The following is a 22019-nucleotide window of genomic DNA, read 5'->3' as shown; positions in this document are numbered from 1 at the left end:
TTGAAGTTTCAGGAAGGGACATGGTCCCTCACCAAAGGCTCCTAAGCAAATTAAGCAGGCATAGGGTAAGAAGGAAGATCATGGATCAGTAACTGGTTAAAAGATAGGAAATAAAGGATAGGAATAAATGTCAGCTTTCATAATGGAGAGAGTGGGGTCCCCCAAGAATCTGTACTGGGACCTCTGCTGTTCAACATATTCATACATGATCTAGAAAAGGGGCTGTACAGTGGGGTGGCAAAATTTGCAGACAATACACAATTTCTCAGCATAGTTAAATCCAAAGCTGACTACAAAGAGTTGCAAAGGAATCTCACTAAACTGGGTGACAAAAATGGCAGATGAAATTCAATGTTGATAAGTGGAAAGTAATGCACATTGGAAAAAATAATCCCAACTATACATACTAAATGATGGGGTATAAATGAGCTGTTATCATTCAAGAAAGATCTTGGAGTCATTGTGGATAGTTCTGAAACAGATGCTCAGTGTGAAGAGGAAGTCAAAAAAGCTAACAGAATGCTATGAACCATTAGGAAAGGGATAGATAATAAAACTGAAAATATCATAATGCCACTATATAAATTCAAGATATGCCGTCACCTTGAATGCTGCATTCAATTCTGGTCACCCAATCTTAAAAAAAAAAAATTAGACTTGGAAACAGTGCAGAGAAGGGCAACAAAAATGATTAGACGTAGGGAACAGCTTCCATATGAGGAGAGCTTAAAAAGGCTGGGACTGTTCATCTTAGAAAAGACAACTAAGTGGGGTGGGTGGGTGTGTGTGAGAGAGAGAGAGATATGATAAAGGTTTATAAAATCATGCATGGTACAGAAAAAGTGAACGAGGAAGTAAAATTTATGACTTCACATAACACAAGAACAAGGGGGCAGTTTGTCACCCAATGAAATTAATAGACAGCAGGTTGAAAACATAAGGAAATACTTCTTCACACAATGAACAGTCAATATGTCAAGGTTCCTTCCCCACTCTGAACTTTAGGGTACAGATGTGGGGACCTGCATGAAAACCTCCTAAGCTTACTTTTACCAGCTTAGGTTAAAACTTCCCCAAGGTACAAACTATTTTACCCTTTGCCCTTGGACTTTCACTGCCACCACCAAACATTTAACCGGTTACTGGGAAAGAGTTGTTTGGAAATGCCTTTCCCCCCAAAATTCTCCCAACCCTTGCACCCCACTTCCTGGGGATGGTTTGGTAAAAATCCTCACCAATTTGCATAGGTGACCACAGACCCAAACCCTTGGATCTTAAGAACAATGAAAAAGCATTCAGTTTCTGAAAAGAAGAATTTTAAGAGAAGTAAAATGAATCACCTCTGTAAAATCAGGATGGTAAATACCTTACAGGGTAATTAGATTCAAAACATAGAGAATCCCTCTAGGCAAAACCTTAAGTTACAAAAAGACACAAAGACATTCCTTTCAGCACAGCTTATTTCCTCAGCCATTTAAAGAAATCATAATCTAATGCATATCTAACTAGATTACTTACTAAGTTCTAAGACTCCATTCCTGTTCTGTCCCTGGCAAAAGCAACACCCAGACAGACACAGACACTTTGTTTCTCCCCACTCCAGCTTTGAAAGTATCTTGTCTCCTCATTGGTCATTTTGGTCAGGTGCCAGCGAGGTTATCCTAGCTTCTTAACCCTCTACAGGTGAAAGGGCCTTTCCTCTGGCCAGGAGGGATTTTAAAGGTGTTTACCCTTCCCTTTATATTTATGACAATGTGGAACTCACAGTCACAGGGATGTTGTGAAGGACAAAATTATGACCGGGTTCAACAAAGAATTACACAAGTTCATGGAAGATAGGTCCATCAATAGCTGTTAGCCAAGATAAGGATGCAAATCTTTGTTCTGGGTTTCCCTAAATCTCCAAGTGCCAGAAGAATCTAGCACTGGCCACTGTCAGAGACAGAGTACTGGGCTAGATGTCTGACCCAGTATGACCATTCTTATGTTTGTATGTCAAGTTTGCATGATTTGGCACCCAGAAGTTTGAACTGGGGTTGTGGTCAGCCAGAGCTAAAGGCGACTCGAGATGTTCAGAAATAAAGTTCACAGATCTGAGCGTCTGTGGAGAGCTGACACATTTGCACAGAAGGCCAACCCTCCTGTGCTGCTGAGTGGTTCTCTTATCCTGCATGGCAGCAAACCTCCCATGGGTTTTATTCTGCCAGTACATCCCCATCTGTCCCTGTGTCCTTTGTTCTGAGGAGGTTTGAAAGTATGGTAATGAGTGATAATGAGGTCAGCATTAATCCTTACAGGAAATGTTCTGTGGGAACGATGGCTAGCCATACTCCTTTTGTCAGACAGCCACACTTTGTCTAAAACAATAGAGTACCCATTGCACTGTGCCTAGGTTTCCATCCAAAATATTTTAGATCATTCTAATGGGTTTTCTGATCTGCTCTGTACACTACCAGGCATGGTGAGAATTTGGCCCTGTACATTTGGCTTTAACTCAATAATAGTTATTTCCCATAACCATTGTCAGTAGATTTAGCTGATGAAGTAATTTTGCCATCCTCTTTGCATTGACTGGTAATTGCTGTCCTTTTCAGTATCAATTTGTACATGCTATCAATGTTATTAAACATTTTGATATTTCTGCAGAGGGAAGAAAGCAGCACAGGGAGGATTAGTGGAATGGGGGGTGAAACCATGCAAGGTGGGAAGAGAAATAACTATAAAAGGCAGCAACTGGGGTGGAATAGTGGAAGGAAGAGACTTTTAGAGAAATGGAGAAAAGGGGAGAAGGGAGATAGAGTTAATAGAGAAATACAGAAGCAAAAAGAAACCTAGAAAATAAAGGCATAAATAGAAACAAAATGTAAAAAATAGAAATCAAGGACAAGAAAAAGAGGAGTAATGACTGAATGAAAAATGAATTAAAGCAAACTACAATCCAGGTAATAAATAGTATGGAGCAAGAGAGCATGAAAACTCATTGTACGTATCTATAAACACAACGGCACCCTAACATGCTCCTCTGCATCATCCTCACAGGTCACCTTGGTATCCTGATAGTCTGCGACAGATGAAGTGGGAGGGAAGCTGGTCAGAGCACAAGGGTCATAGGCTTCATGCCAACTCTGCCTGTGGCACAGAGACTTTTTGAAGTCATAAACCACAGTTGTGCTGGAGGCAAAGAGAGATTTCTTTACTTCCACCATGCCATCTGTAATGTCCCAATCAACAGAACTGTTCCAGGTGGTACAGCCTGGTTAATTCAGACTCTCTCCATCTGCATACACAATCAAGAATGTTATGTTAGGTGGAGTTTTCAGGCTTCTTTGCAGATATCAGTATGGTTCACATGGAACTATCTGCCTCTACATCATCAGGGCTGTCTCTGGGAATACAAATGTAAAGGCTTTACTGCTACAGTTTCAGCAACTGGTACTCATTCCTGTTCTGAAGGAGCTGGGGCAGAGAATTCCAGCCATAACTCATATCCATAGAATGGTCCAGCTGGATGGTACAGGGAATGTTATTGGAAGGGATTGTAATTATCTTTCTTTGGAAGGCGGCAGCGGCGGCGGCGGCGGGGGGGGGGGGGGGGGGGGGGGGGTTCTCACCTTCTCTCTTGATATGATATGCTGAATCTCATGGCTCTTCTCTGAATCCTCCCCAATTTATCAACATTCTCCTTGTATTGTGGACACCAGAATTGGACACAGTATTCCATCAATGGTCAAATAATGCTGCCAAGTGTATCTGTTCTCCCAGGCTACCAATGTGGGGTGACTTCAAGTGCTGGAAGACTGGCTGGGTGATGAGGATAATTTATGTAGACTATATTTCTCCACAGGCAGTGATTTTTCCTTAGATATAGAAGAATTTGCATGGCTATTTAGGCTATGACTCTTTCTTCCATGATATATCATGATAATATATTAAATAATGTGATTCATTTGAGATCTGTTAGTCCTTGGTGGCTCAGGAGGAACATTAGAATATACAAAATATTGTTGGTTAGCAGTAGACATTCGCAAACTGGTAATAGCATTGTGGTAGGTGCTTCCTGAACTACTACCAACATTAATGAATGTAATTATTGCTTGGGAATTTATAACAGGGTAATCTGAAACATTTAAAATACTGGATTTTGTTAATAGGTGAAAGTCAACATATAGTGTGATGTGGGCATTATTTTATTTAGAAGACCAAGTATTTTGAAGGGTACATTGCTTTATCAAATAAATGCTATAGCTTATTTCCACTACTAGTTGTTTTGTCTGACAAATTGTCTTTTTGTATGGACTAATCTTTCTGTATTGCATGTGAAGTAGCTGAAAACTGTCTTGAGCTGTCAAACTTACAGTTTTCCTTTCCACTCAAATTTTAAGACATAACTATGTGAGGAAACCTCTTAGCAGTAAAAGCACATTTTCTAATTGAGTTGCTCCAACATATTTCGAGTGACTATAGCAACTTTCAATAGCTCTTCTAAATGTTCAAATTAAACTTAATCCATGAAGAGTTTATAGGCTTTATATCACTAAGTTCTGCTAATGTTCTTCTGGATACAAAAATACTGAACTCTATGACACTTTTACTTACTGCAAGAGAATTGGAATAGACAGGGAGATAGCCTGCAGCTATGTCATATTGATGTAGAGGTCCATTGCGGGCCCCCTTGAACATCTACAAAGGCTGTTGGGGAATGAACAAGCAGGGACGGGCAGTGAAGCTTTGGGCAATGCAGCTTCATTGTGATCCTTCATCAAGCTGGATTTTAGCGTTATATATAAACTGTATACACTTACAACAATAAAATATATAACATTTGGGACTCCCAAATGTTAATAAAGAATATGTATAAACATATACATTTGGGAGTCCCAAATGTTATATATTTTATTGTTGTAAGTGTATACAGTTTATGGTCTTGAATATGAATAACTTATGCCCCACTTCAACTTGAGTTTCTTGTAAGTTGCACATATATAAAATACTTAGTGTTTTCTGGAGCAGCTAGTCCTGGAACCCACAAGAGGAGATCCCTGGAGCACAGGATCTGGTCCAACAGGTGAATATAGCTGGACCTCTTGGTAATAGTGACCATAATATAATTAAATTTAACATCCCAGTGGCCAGGAAAACACCACAGCAACCCAACACTGTAGCATTTAATTTCAGAAATGGGAACTACACAAAAATGAAGAGGTTAGTTAAACAGAAATTAAAAGGTACAGCACCAAAAGTGAAATCCCTGCAAGCTGCATGCAAACTTTTTAAAGACACCATAATAGAGGCTCAACTTGAATGTATACCCCAAATTAAAAAAAAAAACAGTAGGAGAACCAAAAAAGTGCTACACTGGCTAAACAACGAAGTAAAAGAAGCACTGAGAGGCAAAAAGGCATCATTTAAAAAGTGGAAGTTAAATCCTTGTGAGGAAAATAGAAAGAAGCAGAAACTCTGCCAAATTAAGTGTAAAAATTTAATTTGGAAGGCCAAAAAAGAATTTGAAAAAAAGCTAGCCGAAGACTCAAAAAGTAATAGCAATTTTTTTTTAAGTACATCAGAAGCAGGAAGCCTGTCAACCAACCAGTGGGGCCACTGGACAATCGAGATGATAAAGAAGCACTCAGGGATGATAATGCCATTGTGGAGAAACTAAATTAATTCTTTGCATTGATCTTCATGACTGAGGATGTGAGAGAGATTCCCAAACCTGAGCCATTCTTTTTAGGTGACAAATCTGAGGAACTGTCCCAGATTAATGTGTCATTACAGGAGGTTTTGGAACAAATTGATAAACTAAACAGTAATAAGTCACCAGGACCAGATGGTATTCACCAAGAGTTCTGAAGGAACTCAAATGTGAAATTGCAGAACTACTAACTGTAATCTGTAACCTATAATTTAAATCAGCTTCTGTACTAAATGAGTGGAGGATAGCTAATATGATGCCAATTTTTAAAAAGTGCTCCAGAGGTGATCCCAGCAATTACAGGCTGGTAAGCCTGACTTTAGTACCGCGCAAACTGGTTGAAACTATAGTAAAGAACAAAATTATCAGACACAGGGCCGTCCCTAGTTATTCCGGGGCCCTACACAGCCCCCCTGTGGGGGCAGCCCTCCGCGCAGGGTGGAGGGCTGTCTTGGGGGCAGGGTGGAACCACCCCCCAGCACTCACCTGCGGTGTGGCTGGGGCCAGGTCTGCACTTCCCGCCGTCAGTGAGTGCAAGCCCAGCCCTGCTGCACTCCTTAGAAGAGTGGGGGCAGGGGTGGGGCAGACTAGGGGTGGGGAAGAAGTGGGGCGGGGTGGAGCAGAGGCGAGGGCCTGAGGAAGAGCCAGAGCATGGGCTGGAGTAGCACGCAGCTGCGCATGGCACCAGGAAATTTGGTGCCCCACATTTCCTGGATCCCTACGCAGCTGCCTACTTTGTGTATGGGTAAGGATGGCCATGGTCAGACACATAGACGAACATAATTTGCTGGGGAAGCATTAACATGGTTTTTGTAAAGGGAAATCATGCCTCACCAATCTACTAGAATTATTTGAGGGGGTCAACAAGCATATGGACAAGGGGGTTCCAGTGGCTATAGTGTACTTAGATTTTCAGAAAGTCTTTGACAAGGCTCACCAAAGGCTCTTAAGCAAAGTAAGCTGTCATGGAAAAAGAGGGAAGGTCTTCTCATGGGTTGGCAACTGGTTAAAAGATAGGAAACAAAGGGTAGGAATAAACGGTCAGTTTTCAGAATGGAGAGAGGTAAAAATAGTGGTGTCCCCAGGGGATCTGTACTGAGAGCACTCCTATTCCACATAGTAATAAATGATTTGGAAAAAGGGGTAAACATTAAGGTGGCAAAATTTGCAGATGTTACAAAACTACTCAAGATTGTTAAGTCCCAGGCAACCTGCAAAGAGCTACAAAAGGATCTCTCAAAACTGGGTGACTGGACAACAAAATGGCAGATGAAATTCTATATCGATAAATGCAAAGTAATACACATTGGAAAACATAATCCCAACTATACATCTAAAATGATGGGGTCTAAATGGGCTGTTACCACTCAAGAAAGAGATCTTGGAGTCATTGTGGATAGTTCTCTGAAAATATCCACTCAAAATGCAGCGGCACTCAAAAAAGCAAACAGAATGTTGAGAATCATTAAGAAAGGGATAGATAATAAGACAGAAAATATCATATTGCCTCTATATAAATACAAGGTATGCCCACATCTTGAATACTGAGTGCAGATGTGGTCACCCCATCTCAAAAAAAGATATATAGGAATTGGAAAAAGTTCAGAAAAGGGCAACACAAATGATTAGGCTTATGGAATGGCTTCTGTATGAGGAGAGATTAATAAGACTGGGACTTTTCAGCTAGGAAAAGAGATCACTTGGGCGGGGGGAATATGATTGAGGTCTATAAAATCATGACTGGTCTGGAAAAAGTAAATAAGGAGTTATTACTCCTTCTCATAACACAAGAACTAGGGGTCACCAAATGAAATTAATAGGCAGCAGATTTAAAACGAATAAAAGGAAGTATTTCTTTACACAATGCACAGTCAACCTGTGGAACTCTTTGCCAGAGGATGTTGTGAAGGCCAAGACTATAACAAAGTTCAAAAAACAACTAGATAAATTCATGGAGGATAGGTCCACCAATGGCTATTAGCCAGAATGGGCAGGGATGATGACCCTAGCCTCTGATTGCCAGAAGCTGGGGATGAGCAACAGGGAATAGATCACTTGATGATCCATCATCATTGTTCATTCCCTCTGGGGGCCCCAGCATTGGCCACTCTCGGAAGACAGGATACTGGGCTAGATGGACCTTTGGTCTGACCCAATATGGCCGTTCTTATGTACAAAGATCAGAAAATGGGGCAAAAGTAAGAGAAAAAAGGAGACAAGTGGTGCAAAGAAGCAAAACTACTAAATCAGAAATTATGGTTTACATCAGCATCAGTCGTCTTTTTTGTTACAGAACAAACATCAGTGTATATGCAAAGAAAGTGTCAGTCACTCTCCCTTTGTGTTTGAGTTCTATATTTAATTTGCAGCATGCCAGGTTTCTGATGCCGTATCTCATTTTATTACAAAACCTGGGATCCAAACAAAAAATCTAAGTGGGGTCTATGAGTTGATCTAACCTTCTAAGAGCTGCCTTGGGGTGCAGGTTATACCCAATTTAGACTCCATGAGGACTCTCATTCAGTTACAGTTGTGTAAATCACATTTAACCTTATATATTATCAGTGCGGGAGACAGGCTAAACTGGCTTAACTCATATGGGGTGGAGCCAGAAGAAAGGAGTGTAGCGCAAAAAAAAAAAAGCAGCTAACAGTAGGGTGTAAGAAACTATATTGCATTATCTACTATAAATTGACCCTTTTTACACCATCTTTTGGCAGCCTGGTGTGTAAATTACACCAACTCAAGAGTCTCTCATGGTCAGTTGCACATTAGAAAATGGATGTTAAATGAGACAGTCTAAAGGAGTCTGAGTGTAAGGAAGGATATGTAATTTACATAGCCTTGCACTTCACCTCTGAATCTGGCCCTGGGTCTTTTCTGCAGGCTCATAATTACAGCTGTATGAGATGGTCTAAATAAAATGTAACAGGTTATAAACCATAGAATCATGGAAGTATAGGACTAAAAGGAACCTCAAGAAATTTCATGAAATCTCAAAAGTGCAAATACGGTTGTTGAAAGTTTCACTAGATTTCATGAACCTTAACAGAACTGTCAGCAAACTTGATAGTTATGCATCAAAATCAAGTGAAAAAAGGTGAAACTCATTCACTTTGACTGAATTTCACTTAAAGTTAAACTCAAGATTGTGACCCTAATATGGCTTTAAACAAAAAATACTAAACCAAATAAAGCAAAACTGCCCACATTGTTACATCAGTAACTGCTGATTCTTGCTGCATAAAGTCAATGAATGCTCCAGGATTTGATGGTCAACTTTAGCCGAGAACTGCTACATGCAACTCAGGATGGGTGGGTACAATAGCCTCATGGTAGCTGGAAATTTCTGGGGAACAAGATCATTCCCTTCTTCTCCAGCCAGCGAGAGAGATGGTAGTGAAGTAAGAAGAAAAGGAGTACTTGTGGCACCTTAGAGACTAACCAATTTATTTGAGCATAAGCTTTCGTGAGCAACAGCTCACTTCATCGGATGCATACTGTGGAAAGTGCAGAAGACATGGTCTCTGTGTATATAATGTCTTCTGCAGTTTCCACAGTATGCATCCGATGAAGTGAGCTGTAGCTCACGAAAGCTTATGCTCAAATAAATTGGTTAGTCTCTAAGGTGCCACAAGTACTCCTTTTCTTTTTGCGAATACAGACTAACACGGCTGTTACTCTGAAACCAGTGAAGTAAGAGCTGCTCCATGAGCACTATGCCACACAAGGACCCTGTTATGTAGGGATGCTCTCCTGTGGCCAAGTAAACTAACTTTAGAGCTTTGAAGGAGGAGAGCAGTGCAAAACGAATCTAGTACAAGGGAAAATTTGGCCTTCCTATCTTTCAGGATAAAAAAAACCAAACATTTTTTCAATCTTAGAACATAAATAGTCAAAGTTGGTCTCCATGTTGTATTGTTAGGGCCCTACCAAATTCATGATCCATTTTGGTCAATGTCACAGTCACAGGATTTAAAAAATCATAAATTTCATTATTTCAGCTATTTAAATGTGAAATTTCACAGTTGTAATTTTAGATGTCCTGACCCATACAAGGAGTTGTGGGGAAGTGGGGCGGGGGGTTGCAAGGCTATTGTAGGGGGGGATTGAGGTGCTGCTACCCTTACCTTTGCACTGCTGCTGCTTTCAGAGTTGGGCAGCTGGAGAGCGGCAGCTGCTAGCCAGGAGCCCAGGTCTGAAGGCAGAGCCACCACCAACAGAAGTGCAGAAGTAAGGATGGCAGGGTATGGTATTGCCACCCTTACTTCTGCGCTGCAGCCTGCAGAGCTGGGTCCTCAGTCAGCAGCCACCACTCTCTGGCTGCCCAGCTCTGAAGGCAGCAGTGCAGAAGTAAGGGTGGTATGGTATTGCCACCCTTACTTCTGTGCTGCTGCTGGCAGGGCACTGCCTTCAGAGCTGGGTGCTCAGCTAACAGCTGCCACTCACCAGCCGCCCAGATCTGAAGGCAGCGCAGAAATAAGGGTGGCGATACTCGAGTCCGCTAAAATAACCTTGTGACCCCCTGCAACTCCCTTTTGGGTCAGGACCCCCAATTTGAGAAATGCTGGTCTCCCCTGTGAAATTTATATAGTATAGGGTAAAAGCACACAGAAGAGCAGATTTCATGGTTCATGACGCATTTTTCATGGCCGTGAATTTGGTAGGGGCTTACCTATTTCCTGAGAGCAACAGGTAGCACCAAAAGTGATCTTTTGGGAATTAGAAGTGTCTGTGTCATTTTTTGATCAGGGTATATCTAGGTTATTCATGATCACAGAGCAATGAAACTAACCTGTTTTCAACTATCCACTTCCAGAGTCTCCTTATTTTGTTTATAAATTAAATGTAAAATGTACATACACCCTTTGCTATATAAATCACTTAAAAAGATATAAGTTGATATATCTAAAACTGTCATAATATGCAGTTAAGACTAAATTCTGAGCTCCTTGTAGTCAATGGCAAAACTTCCATGGAATTAATGGACCAGGATTTGGCCTTTTGAAAAGTTGTTGAGATTTATTGCATGAGACCTTTTTTGGAAGCCTCTACTTATTTGGGTGGATTTAGAATTGGAGGTTTTCTAATCAATGTGGGTTTTAGGGCTCCAAAAGGGATTAGTCTAGCACTGACCCTAATCATTAAGATTTTTTTGGGGGGAGCGGGGAGACATAATTACAATAAAAACTGTCCTAAAAAGTAACTGATATTACCAGCTACAAAATCGCCTTGCTGAATTTGCTAACTCAAAGTTAAAACACATTATTTTATCTGTTAATGGGGAGATGGATTAATGACCACTCAGACATATTTAACTGTGTCAAACAGATGTGAACAACATGCTTGGGTGGCTGGAAATTAGAAATGCCTACACTCCAGTTTTCAGAGTAGCAGCCATGTTAGTCTGTATTCGCAAAAAGAAAAGGAGTACTTGTGGCACCTTAGAGACTAACAAATTTATTTGAGCGTAAGCTTTTGTGAGCTACAGCTCACTTCATCGGATGCATTCAGTGGAAAATACAGTGAGGAGATTTATATACACACAGAACATGAAAAAATGGGTGTTATCATACACACTGTAAGGAGAGTGATCACTTAAGATGAGCTATTACCAGCAGGAGAGCGGGGGGAGGGGGCAAGGGGGAAGAAAACCTTTTGTAGTGATAATCAAGGTGGGCCATTTCCAGCAGTCAACAAGAACGTCTGAGGAACGGGGGGAGGGGGGAATAAACATGGGGAAATTACACAAAGTAAAACTATGATCCATCCACTCCCAGTCTTTATTCAACCCTAAGTTAATTGTATCCAGTTTGCAAATTAATTCCAATTCAGCAGTCTCTCTTTGGAGTCTGTTTTTGAAGTCTTTTTGTTGTAATACTGCGACTTTTAGGTCTGTAATAGAGTGACCAGAGAGATTGAAGTGTTCACCGACTGGTTTATGAATGTTATAATTCTTGACATCTGATTTATGGCCATTTATTCTTTTAGGTAGAGACTGTCCAGTTTGACCAATGTACATGGCAGAGGGGCATTGCTGGCACATGATGGCATATATCACATTGGTAGATGTGCAGGTGAACGAGCCACTGATAGTGTGGCTGATGTGATTAGGCCCTATGATGGTGTCCCCTGAATAGATATGTGAACACAGTTGGCAACGGGCTTTGTTGCAAGGATAGGTTCCTGGGTTAGTGGTTCTGTTGTGTGGTGTGGTTGCTGGTGAGTATTTGCTTCAGGTTGGGGGGCTGTCTGTAGGCAAAGACTGGCCTGTCTCCCAAGATTTGTGAGAGTGATGGGTCGTCCTTCAGGATAGGTTGTAGATCCTTGATGATGCGTTGGAGAGGTTTTAGTTGGGGGCTGAAGGTGACGGCTAGTGGCATTCTGTTATTTTCTTTGTTAGCCCTGTCCTGTAGTAGGTGACTTGTGGGTACTCTTCTGGCTCTGTCAATCTGTTTCTTCACTTCAGCAGGTGGGTATTGTAGTTGTAAGAATGCTTGATAGAGATCTTGTAGGTGCTTGTCTCTGTCTGAGGGGTTGGAGCAAATGCGGTTGTATAGTAGAGCTTGGCTGTAGACAATGGACCGTGTGGTGTGGTCTGGGTGAAAGCTGGAGGCATGTAGGTAGGAATAGTGGTCAGTAGGTTTCCGGTATAGGGTGGTGTTTATGTGACCATCGCTTATTAGCACCGTAGTGTCCAGGAAGTGGATCTCTTGTGTGAACTGGTCCAGGCTGAGGGTGATGGTGGGATGGAAATTGTTGACTACAAATGGACAAGGGAGTCAAAAGAAACTTATCAAGTAATCTTTGTGCAATCAGAGGAAGAACTAAAGCCACCTCAATGAAATCCTACTACCCCCTGTACCTCTGGGAAGCAAGACAGCAAGATTCCATGGTCAACTATATGAAATACTGTGGAGAAGTCTAGCAACGATTATGGACAATAACTGTTTTTCATGGTCAAGAGGAAATCATTCATCAGTGCTGTCTGTGTTCAATGTATTGGCCTGAAGCCTGATTGGGAGAGGACTGGGATATAGAATCATATAAATATAGGGCTGGAAGGGACCTCAAGTAGTCAGCTAGTCCAGTCCCGTGTTCTGAGGTAGGATTAAGCATACCTAGTCCATCCCCGACAGCTGTGTGGCTACCTGTTCTTAAAAGCCTCCACTAACAGGAATATTTAGCAAATATTTTAATGGAAAATAGCAATTAGCATGAGCCCTACAAATGTGGGCCTATTTACAATTCTCAAAAGAAGGAGCAAGATTGTATCCCCATCATGCAAGCAGGAGTGTATTGGGGCCTGTAAGAGCATATTTTATCTATATTACCACCTAGGTAACAAACAGGGTGTCATACATAAACCTGATTTTGCTGAGTTATCTCTCTAGAGACTGAAGCAGAGGGACATTTACATTTTGCAGAATAGTTAAAGTGAAAAATGAAAACATTTGTGATCCTTCAAGTGATTGCTGCCAATTACTGCAGTTTCTGAAATCCCGCTGAGATTTCATTGCATAACTAGTATTTAATATTTATAGAATTATGGGATCTATGTGGGTATTACTGAGGAATTGAAACATCTTTGATAAAAGCTCTTTGAATAATAACCTGACCACATACAGTAGCTATGCCACTGAAAGTAGCAAGGAGTGATGTGTAAGTACACAATAGTACCACTGCCGACTGCGAGATAATTGATTTGTTTAGAAACTTTAGGCACTTATTCCTAAAAGAAACACGCACAACAGAGTTGTGAAACAACATTCAACCTTTAAGAAGAGACAGCAAAGGAAGGGTCTCTTGAGCTTACCTTACACAGGATTCTTGGTCAAAACGGGTTAAGGAGTATTCTTCCATAAAGTGTAACGCTTGCAGGACTGCAGTCCAATGGACTCATGGGATTTTCTTAATCACCACAGATGAGAAAAAAAGTGTAAATAAGCATAAGGTGACAGCTGATTATTTTTGTATGTATTTCAAATTACTTCTCTGAATTACCTTTGTTGACCATTGACCCCTGGGTGGCGGGTATAATAGGCATGGGGAGGCTAAGTATCCCTTAACCCAGGCCGAGGCACCACCCTTGCTCCCCTTCTCCCCCAAAGCCATTGGAGGCTCAGCTCAGGCTGGTGGCCTGGAGCTCTGGGCTCGGCTGGCTGGCAGCCAAGTGTGGCTCAGGCTGGCCCAGGGGTCCTGCCAGTGCTTGGGCTGGCCCAGGGGTCTGGCCAGTGCTCAGGATGGCTGGGGGGTCGGGCCACTGCTCAGTCTGGCCAGTTTCCAAGGGTCAGGCTGGCTGGCAGCCCAGGGCTGCTGGAGTGGATAGGGTGGGCATGCCGGTGGTCTGGAGCTAAGGGCAGCTGGTGTGGGTGGGCTGGTGCTTGTGGCAGTTCCTCTGAGGCTCCTCTGGCCAAACTGGGGGGAGGGGCAGCTCGGGGCTCTGGTGAGTGAGTAAGGTGAGGGATAGAAGCAAGGCCTCGGGCAGAAGGGGCGGGGCTGGAGCCTTGACTTGGTTGTAATTGCAGTATAGGTGAGGCAAAAATGCTACCTTCCTCTCCGTTCAAGTAAGTATTTTGGAAAAGCTTCCGAGAAGCATGCTTGACATTTGCGCTAAGAGAGAGTCTTTTAAAAGATGAAGCCTCATTGATTTTCATCTTCCAAAACATTTGACTGAGTTTTTATGTCCAGTTTTCCACTCCCTCTGCAGACAGAGTGCCAAGTGAATTTTTAGACTTTATAAAGACTCAACCTAAAGTCTGAAAATGGTTTTAAAGATCAGTAGAGAAGATATGGAGGCTAAATACTCATGTACACCTAAGTGCCTGGGGTAGACAATGAAGTGAATGATAGAATTTAGCCTGTGGTTTATAAAAATGGACCTTTACATTTTGTGCTAACAGACTAGTAGTAACCAACACACAGCTACAAGAACATTTTGTTTTTGGTCTGGCCAGAGTATGTTCTACTGAGACACACTCAGAGAAAGACTGGAGATCAGAAATCAGCAACCTTGACATTACTCTTGCAACCTGCTACTACCACCTTAAAACACCACTTCTACAGCAGTAAGACTTGCACTGGAGATGTGTGTAAGAGAGAATAATTTGGTGAACACAGAGATATTTCTTAGGTAGATGTGGTTCAACTATCTCCAGAAAACAATTTGCTGGATTTGGTCTCTTTTTGTCCATGAGTTGTGCAAAAAAAAGATTTTTAAAAGCATTCATTTTTGTTATTGTTCAGATAATAGATTATATAAATTTCCTGTAGTGAATTCTCAGAATATTTAGCACTTGCAACTTGCTCTTCAGTCTGTCCAACTTTGAATAGGTCTATATTTGTGAATAAGGTTTCTTACTATTCACCAGCACTACACATCCTAGGTCAGAGGCCTTGCCAGCTTCCAGTTAGTGTGCCAAAGTCACATTATGAGTCCACAGCCACACTATAATTAATAACAGAGAAACTAACTAAACTATCAAAATTATGTATTTGACATCCGTGAAAGGGTTAATCAGTAGTTGCTACCTGTCAGTAAGTGACTGAGTGAAGAGCTACAAAAGGATCTCTCAAAACTAGGTAACTGGGCAACAAAATGGCAGATGAAATGCAATGTTGATAAATGTAAAGTAATGCACATTGGAAAACATAATCCCAACTATACATGTACAATGATGGGGTCTAAATTAGCTGTTACCACTCTAGAAAGAGATCTTGGGGTCATTGTGTATAGTTCTCTGAAAATATCCACTCAGTGTGCAGCGGCAGTCAAAAAAGCAAACAGAATGTTTGGAATCATTAAGAAAGGGAAAGATAATAAAACAGAAATATCATATTGCCTCTGTATAAATCCATGGTACTCCCACATCTTGAATACTGCATGCACATGTGATCACCCTATCTCAAAAAAGATATATTGGAATTGGAAAAGGTTCAGAAAAGGACAACAAAATGATCAGGAGTATGAAACAGCTGCCATATGAGGAGAGATTAATAAGACTGGGACTTTTCAACATGGAAAAGAGATGACTGAGGGGATATGACTGAAGTCTACGAAATCATGACTGGTTTGGAGAAAGTATATAAGGAAGTGTTATTTACTCCTTTTCATAATACAAGAACTAGATGGGGGGGTCACCAAATGAAATTAATAGGCAGCAGATTTAAAACAAACAAAAGGAAGTATTTCTTCATACAACACACAGTCAACCTGTGGAACTCTTTGCCAGAGGATGTTGTGAAGGCCAAGACTATAACAAGATTCAAAAAAAGAACTAGATAAATTCATGGAGGATAGGTCCATCAATGGCTATTAGCCAGGATGGGCAGGGATGGTGTCCCTGGCATTTGATTTCCAGAATCTGGGAATGAGCAACAGGGAATGGATCATTTGATGATACCTGATCTGCTCATTCCCTCTGGAGCACCTGGCATTGGCCAATGTTAGAAGACAGGATACTGGGCGAGATGGACCTTTGGTCTGACCCAGTATGGCCATTCTTATGTTCCTAAGTGTCCTGCCTTCAGGGTATATTCAGTTAATGTGCAACAGTGTGGCTTGCCCCCGTATGGGCCAGAAGCCTAAGCCCAGCCAAGGAGATTACTGAAGAGGCACACCTGAGAGAGATCTGCTGCCTCCCTATACAGAGTCACAAGAAGCAGAAGAGGATGGGGCTTAGAAAGTTGCAGGAACTGCAGAGAAAGGAGGCCTGCCAGTAGTTTGGTAGGAGATATCTTTAAGGGCAGGCACTAAGGCGAGCAGGGTCATTGCCTAATGTTGTTACTTTCATTTTGGTGTGCTGTTTTTGGAAAACAAATAAAGCCCTGCCAGAAAGGCTGGTGAGACTGATCTGTTTGGAGTTTAGCTAGGGAGCCCAGAAGAGAGGAAAGATTGATGACAGGAGGCCTGCAAAGTGACCTCAGGCCATGACAGGCTGCTTCAGAGGCAGATACCCTACCACCTGAATTTATTATTTTTATATAATTGATGGGTAATATCAATGTTTATTTTTAAGCATTTTTTAATTTTTATTTATTTAAATTTTCACAGTTTCATTGGCTGTATACTGTCATTCTATAATCTGCTGTGGGTTGTGATTTGCAATCAACCAAAATACTCTTCTTTATCTTGCTTATGCAGTTTAAATCATCTTACTGAAACAGCTATTTTCTAAATTGCTTCTAGATTCTTAGGCCCAAATTTTCAGAGGAGTACACAAAACATGTGCACGTTTGCATGTGCACCCATTTTTAAAATGTGCCCCTTAAATACTATTATTCTAGAGAGATAATTTTATACGGTCAGTAACAGTTGTCATTTGTGCTCTTCATTTGTTGAAAAGAGTTCATTCCGTAGATTTTTTTTTTTAAAAAAAAAGCTTAGAACAGCCATTTCTGGGGCACATCTGCAGCCACAATAAAGGAGGCTAACACTGACAAACTGGCCCAAAATACATAGTTATAGTATATTTTATAGGAAATACATCAGTACATTACATTGGTCAGAGTTCAAATTACAGCAAATTGTCTTGACCTAAATGTGTGTGATGTTTCCAAGCACAAACTTTATAATTAGTATTAGCTGTTAAATGTGACAGTTTCCCTTACTTGTAAGGTCATATTTTAATCAGGTGGGTATGAAACTATTTCCTAAATTTAACCTTGATCAATTGTAGAACTTACTTTGACTTAAAATTTGTGTTTATTAGCCTTACATGGTTATTCTCTTGATCAAACTACCGCATAGCGTACAATCATTAGGGCTAGTTTATCTATAACTAAGGCAAAGAATTGGATAATCTGTTATCTGAAGATTTACAAACATGACAAATGATATTATCCTACATTAATCCGCAGACAAGCTGTATTTATGGCGAGATTTTCAAAAGTGCTCAGCACCCACCAACTCTTCATGGAGATATTCTACGTGGGAATCACTGAGTGCTGAGCACTTTTGAAAATCGGGTCCATTTTGGAACCTCAGTGGGTCTTAAGCATGGGTGAAAATCTGGGCACCAAATGTGGATGCTGAGCCATTTTGAGCTATAGTTAGAGGTCCAGTTTCAAAAATAAGTGTCCAAGTTGTCTCTTGCACAAAGGTACGAAAAAAATTTGTGCAAAATGTGCTTTGGATTCACAAAAACATGCAAACCACTGCATGATTGTTGTTCATGATTACTATATGCCTTGCAGACACAATTTAGGTACCTTTTTAAACACTGCCTTTATGAAAATACAATCTTGTAACATGAGGTAAACATTATTTTTGTAATATATTTGAAGTGAAATATAATACTTAAGTGCCATTTCAGGATCTGATCAAAGGGTCTTTATATAGGTTACTAAAATGCTGTGCCATAACAAAGGCATTAATAGTCCTGTTGTATTAATATTGATCTCAAAGGCCTAAAAAGAGTTAAAGGTGTTTATAAACTCTGTCACTGTCCAACATTAAACATATATTCAGGGTTATGTTTCTACAGAGGCCCTGGTTTTATTCAGTTATTTGGCAAACACCCAAATGCATTCATTCAGATGGAAAGTTTATTGATTAAACACCAGAAAGAACAAAAAATTAAAACAAGCATTCATATTGAAATTGTTGAGTGATTATACAAAACAAACTAATCAAAACCTTTGAAGCCACTCTCCTTTTGGAGGCAAAATATCAGTCTTTTATTTTCAGAATAACCTTGCTTTGATGAAAAGAAAAAAGGTTAATTTTATTCTCAGTACTGATATGAGAAAGGCATGTTCTTAGACAGACACGAGGTGAAGGAAAGACAAGATAGAAAAGATGAGTGAAATATGGCATTTATTGATGTTTTTGGAACACTGGAGTGCTGGTTAGTTACAAGTGAGGTTTTGTCTGGCAACTCGACCATGACATCTGCTGCTTGGATACTGGTTCATACTCTGGTCTGGGATGCCATTGGTGTGGATTCTTTCACCTTAGACAAGGCATGTTTGGATGAATGCAGTATAGTTGATTTTAGGGTTTGATGAAAAATGTGAGAAGAAGAGAGGATAGGAGGAAAGAGGGAGGACAGAAGGCAACACAACTAGGGAAGGGAAAACAATAGAGGATCTTACATGCCTCTGTGGTATGGACAATTATGTATCCCCACTGATGGGCTGAAGACTGGATGTCATGAGTATGTGATGGCTTTCAGCATTCACAAGTGAAAACAAAGTTCCTTAAATGAGAGCAAGGCCAGCCAGCCTTCCTCTTGGGATGAAAGTACTCATTCTGACTTGAGGCCAAAGAAACTGAATAGAGATGAGTTTCAGTGTTAGCAGGTGAGGGGGTGAGATGAGGGAAGATATTTTTAACCTGCCAAAAAGAAGTAAAAGTGGGTGACCTACTTTATCCTCATTATTTTGTTCACCAATTAAATCCATTTCCATAAGGCCAAACTTGGAATAGGTAACTTTGTTCCCACATTTTCTTCTTTACTAAATATCATCTCACCAGTTCTTGACTTACATCAGAACCATTTTTGTTTGGACTAATTCATTTTTTCTGTCTGGTTCATGCATCTGTACATAACAGTCATTTTTTGACCTATTTTCCATGGTTAATTCTCAAGCAGCCAATTAGTCATAGATTATAGTGACATCTTAAGAACTTTCACATACTTGTCACAGTTAAACTTAGGGTAAATTTTTAGGTCCAATGATCACAACAGACTCTAGTAGCGTTATTCCTTTTTATGGCATGCTTTGTTGCAGGAGTTACAGGATTCCATAGGACTGACTGCTATTTCAAGAAAACTGAATTTTACTGTCCATAACAAAGTGTGATATCATAAGATCTTGTATGTCAGCTAATACAATTTGAGTGTTACTACCATAAAATTAGTGTAATTCCTTGTGCAAAAGTTGACAAGCTAATAAAAATATCAAGCCAAGCCCTTTGAAGGGGACTGCTAGTTTTCTGACAACACTTTCATGAGGTCACTGTGTCCTTTCATAATCTCTCGTGTTTTCTTTTGCCTACCTCTAATGTCAATCTCAGTCACAAAGTAAGACAGCGTAAGCACTTATTCATGAACATTGTAAGAAGCTGCTTGACATTCAAACTTCAAACAGGTTTCTTGTGGCACAATAATTCCTATGCTTTGACAACCAATGGCAAAATGAAATGCTTATGAAATATTTATGATCATTGCACTCCAAACTCTCATGTGAATGCATATATTTCCTAGGATGATATCTAGCCATAATGGCATCCAGAAAACATTTTTCTAAAAAAACATGTAAACAAAAGGTGTTATTCTTAAATCCTGAAAGCATGGGTGATAAAAACAATACAGATTATTGGAAAGAGCAAAGTTCCACCCCTGCAAGTGCAGGAAATTGATCATGTGATATATTTCTATGTTACAATAATAGAGGTTTTCCTGTATTCTATAAATAGTCAATGTGCATGCAACCAAGTAGTTGCCTTCTGTGTGTATACAACCAGTTATGTGTCAGAGGTACCCGAGCCTTTTCCTCACATGATGAGCCCATTTCTAAACAGACATTACACTTTGCCAGATGATCCTACAATTGTAACAAATAGCACAATATGTCATCTTTCAAATTTGCTCCAGGAAAAGACTCGTTATATTGGTGACACACCTCAGTAAAGTTCTGATTCAGCTGTTATCCAGAAGGTTCATAATGATCAAGTTACACAGAACTTGAACCACAATTTCGCAGTGATCCCGATAGTTTACAATATAGGGTTTAGCCCAAATACTCTTCTACCTGTGGTGCTCCTGGGTTTTCCAGTGCAACAGGAAAGACCTAGTTAAAACAATAAAAATACCGTTCACCACTTCTGGGTCATTCTTGTATATGGAAAAATAGAGATGGGCTGCATAATCGGGATCTGAACAATAATCTCCCCAATGTCTGATGGTGTTTTAGTCCAGTATTTATTTATTAATGTTTACACTGCCTCCTCTCTGCCCACATGCTCCTTCCTTTTGTCTCTCTCACTTTAGTTGTCTGCTCCCAATGAGGGAAGGGGACGAGGAATCAATTATTTACTATAGAGTGATTATATTCTAAATGGGTTGGAGATAATCCTTCATCAATAGCTATGAGAATAGGGATCCTGAAAGTCGATGGTGAATCATTGTTTTCAACTCTTTAGAATCAGATGCTAGTTATAAAACTCACAACAGGATGTAGAATCTCCCAAACTTTGAGGATGATAGAAAGCCAGTGAATGGGAGGTAGTTTTGCTCATTATAGAACTAGGCTCATGCCAAGAAGTTTGGTTCTGAATCCAGATTCAGATTTTATATTCCCCTCCTCCTCCTCCCCTGAAATCTTCAGAAGTGCACTGATGTTACGATTTTGCATTGGGGCCATCTATCTTGACAGCAGTACACTAATGGGGGGGAAGGGTTGGAGGGGGGGGAAGGCGTATGTGGTTTTTAAGCACTATTTTTTTTACAGTTCCCAAATCCTCTCAGATTACAAAACTGTTTCAATTTTAAAACTATTACTAATCATGTTTTTTACAGGAGCTTCTCACTGTCCAGCCTCAAACACTTAGGTCCCTTTTAAAATTGGATTTTCTGGCAAAAAATAGACTCAAGAAAGAAAATCTAAAGTTTTCCTAGAAAGAACATAGTATTGGAGAATTTTAGCCCTTGTATTGCTCCATGAGTTTCTATTATGATAATAAGACAATCAAATCATTTCTTAAGATCTCTTGAAGTAAAAGAGCCCATTTACTAATATCTAGCTACCACATAGTTTGAAAAATGAAAAATTTGTTGCTTTTTTGTCAAATGGTATCTAGGGCTCTGTGGCAGGGGAGGGGTAAACTCCTTTATGGCCCTGCCAAAATGCTTGCTGCAGCCTGCTCTCTTAGTCAGGAGGTCAGGGTAGAGACACAGGTATTCAGCAGGGAGCCCAGCTGCAAGCCCTAATAAGGCCTGGCTCAGAGGAACATGCTGAGCTAAGTGCTGACAGCTAGGCTGAGGCATGAGAGGGGTATAAAAGCCCTGGGCAAACCTCAGTGGGGAGGCTAGCCTGGGAGGAGACAAGAGGGCAGTATTGCGGTCTCCTTACCAAAGAAGGAAGCCTCAAAAGCCAGGAGACCCTGGGGAGGGTCTGTGGGGCACTAGCTGTTGGGGGATGGGGGAACTGCACCAACACTTAAATAAGGACACTTGGGTGATCCAGCAAAAGAAGGCGTGGGAGAGTCTTTATTATACCAGCCTAAACACAGGGTACAGGCTCAAGCGGGAGAAAGCCTGCAGGGACCCTGTGACAGGCTCTTTAAACTGAGTCCACACCACCATGTAAAAACATCTGTCCC

This window comes from Chelonia mydas, chromosome 4 (assembly GCF_015237465.2).
Source record: "Chelonia mydas isolate rCheMyd1 chromosome 4, rCheMyd1.pri.v2, whole genome shotgun sequence".
NCBI lineage: Eukaryota > Metazoa > Chordata > Testudines > Cheloniidae > Chelonia > Chelonia mydas.
The sequence above is the reverse complement of the archived record's forward strand: the minus strand, read 5'-3'. Positions refer to the sequence as shown.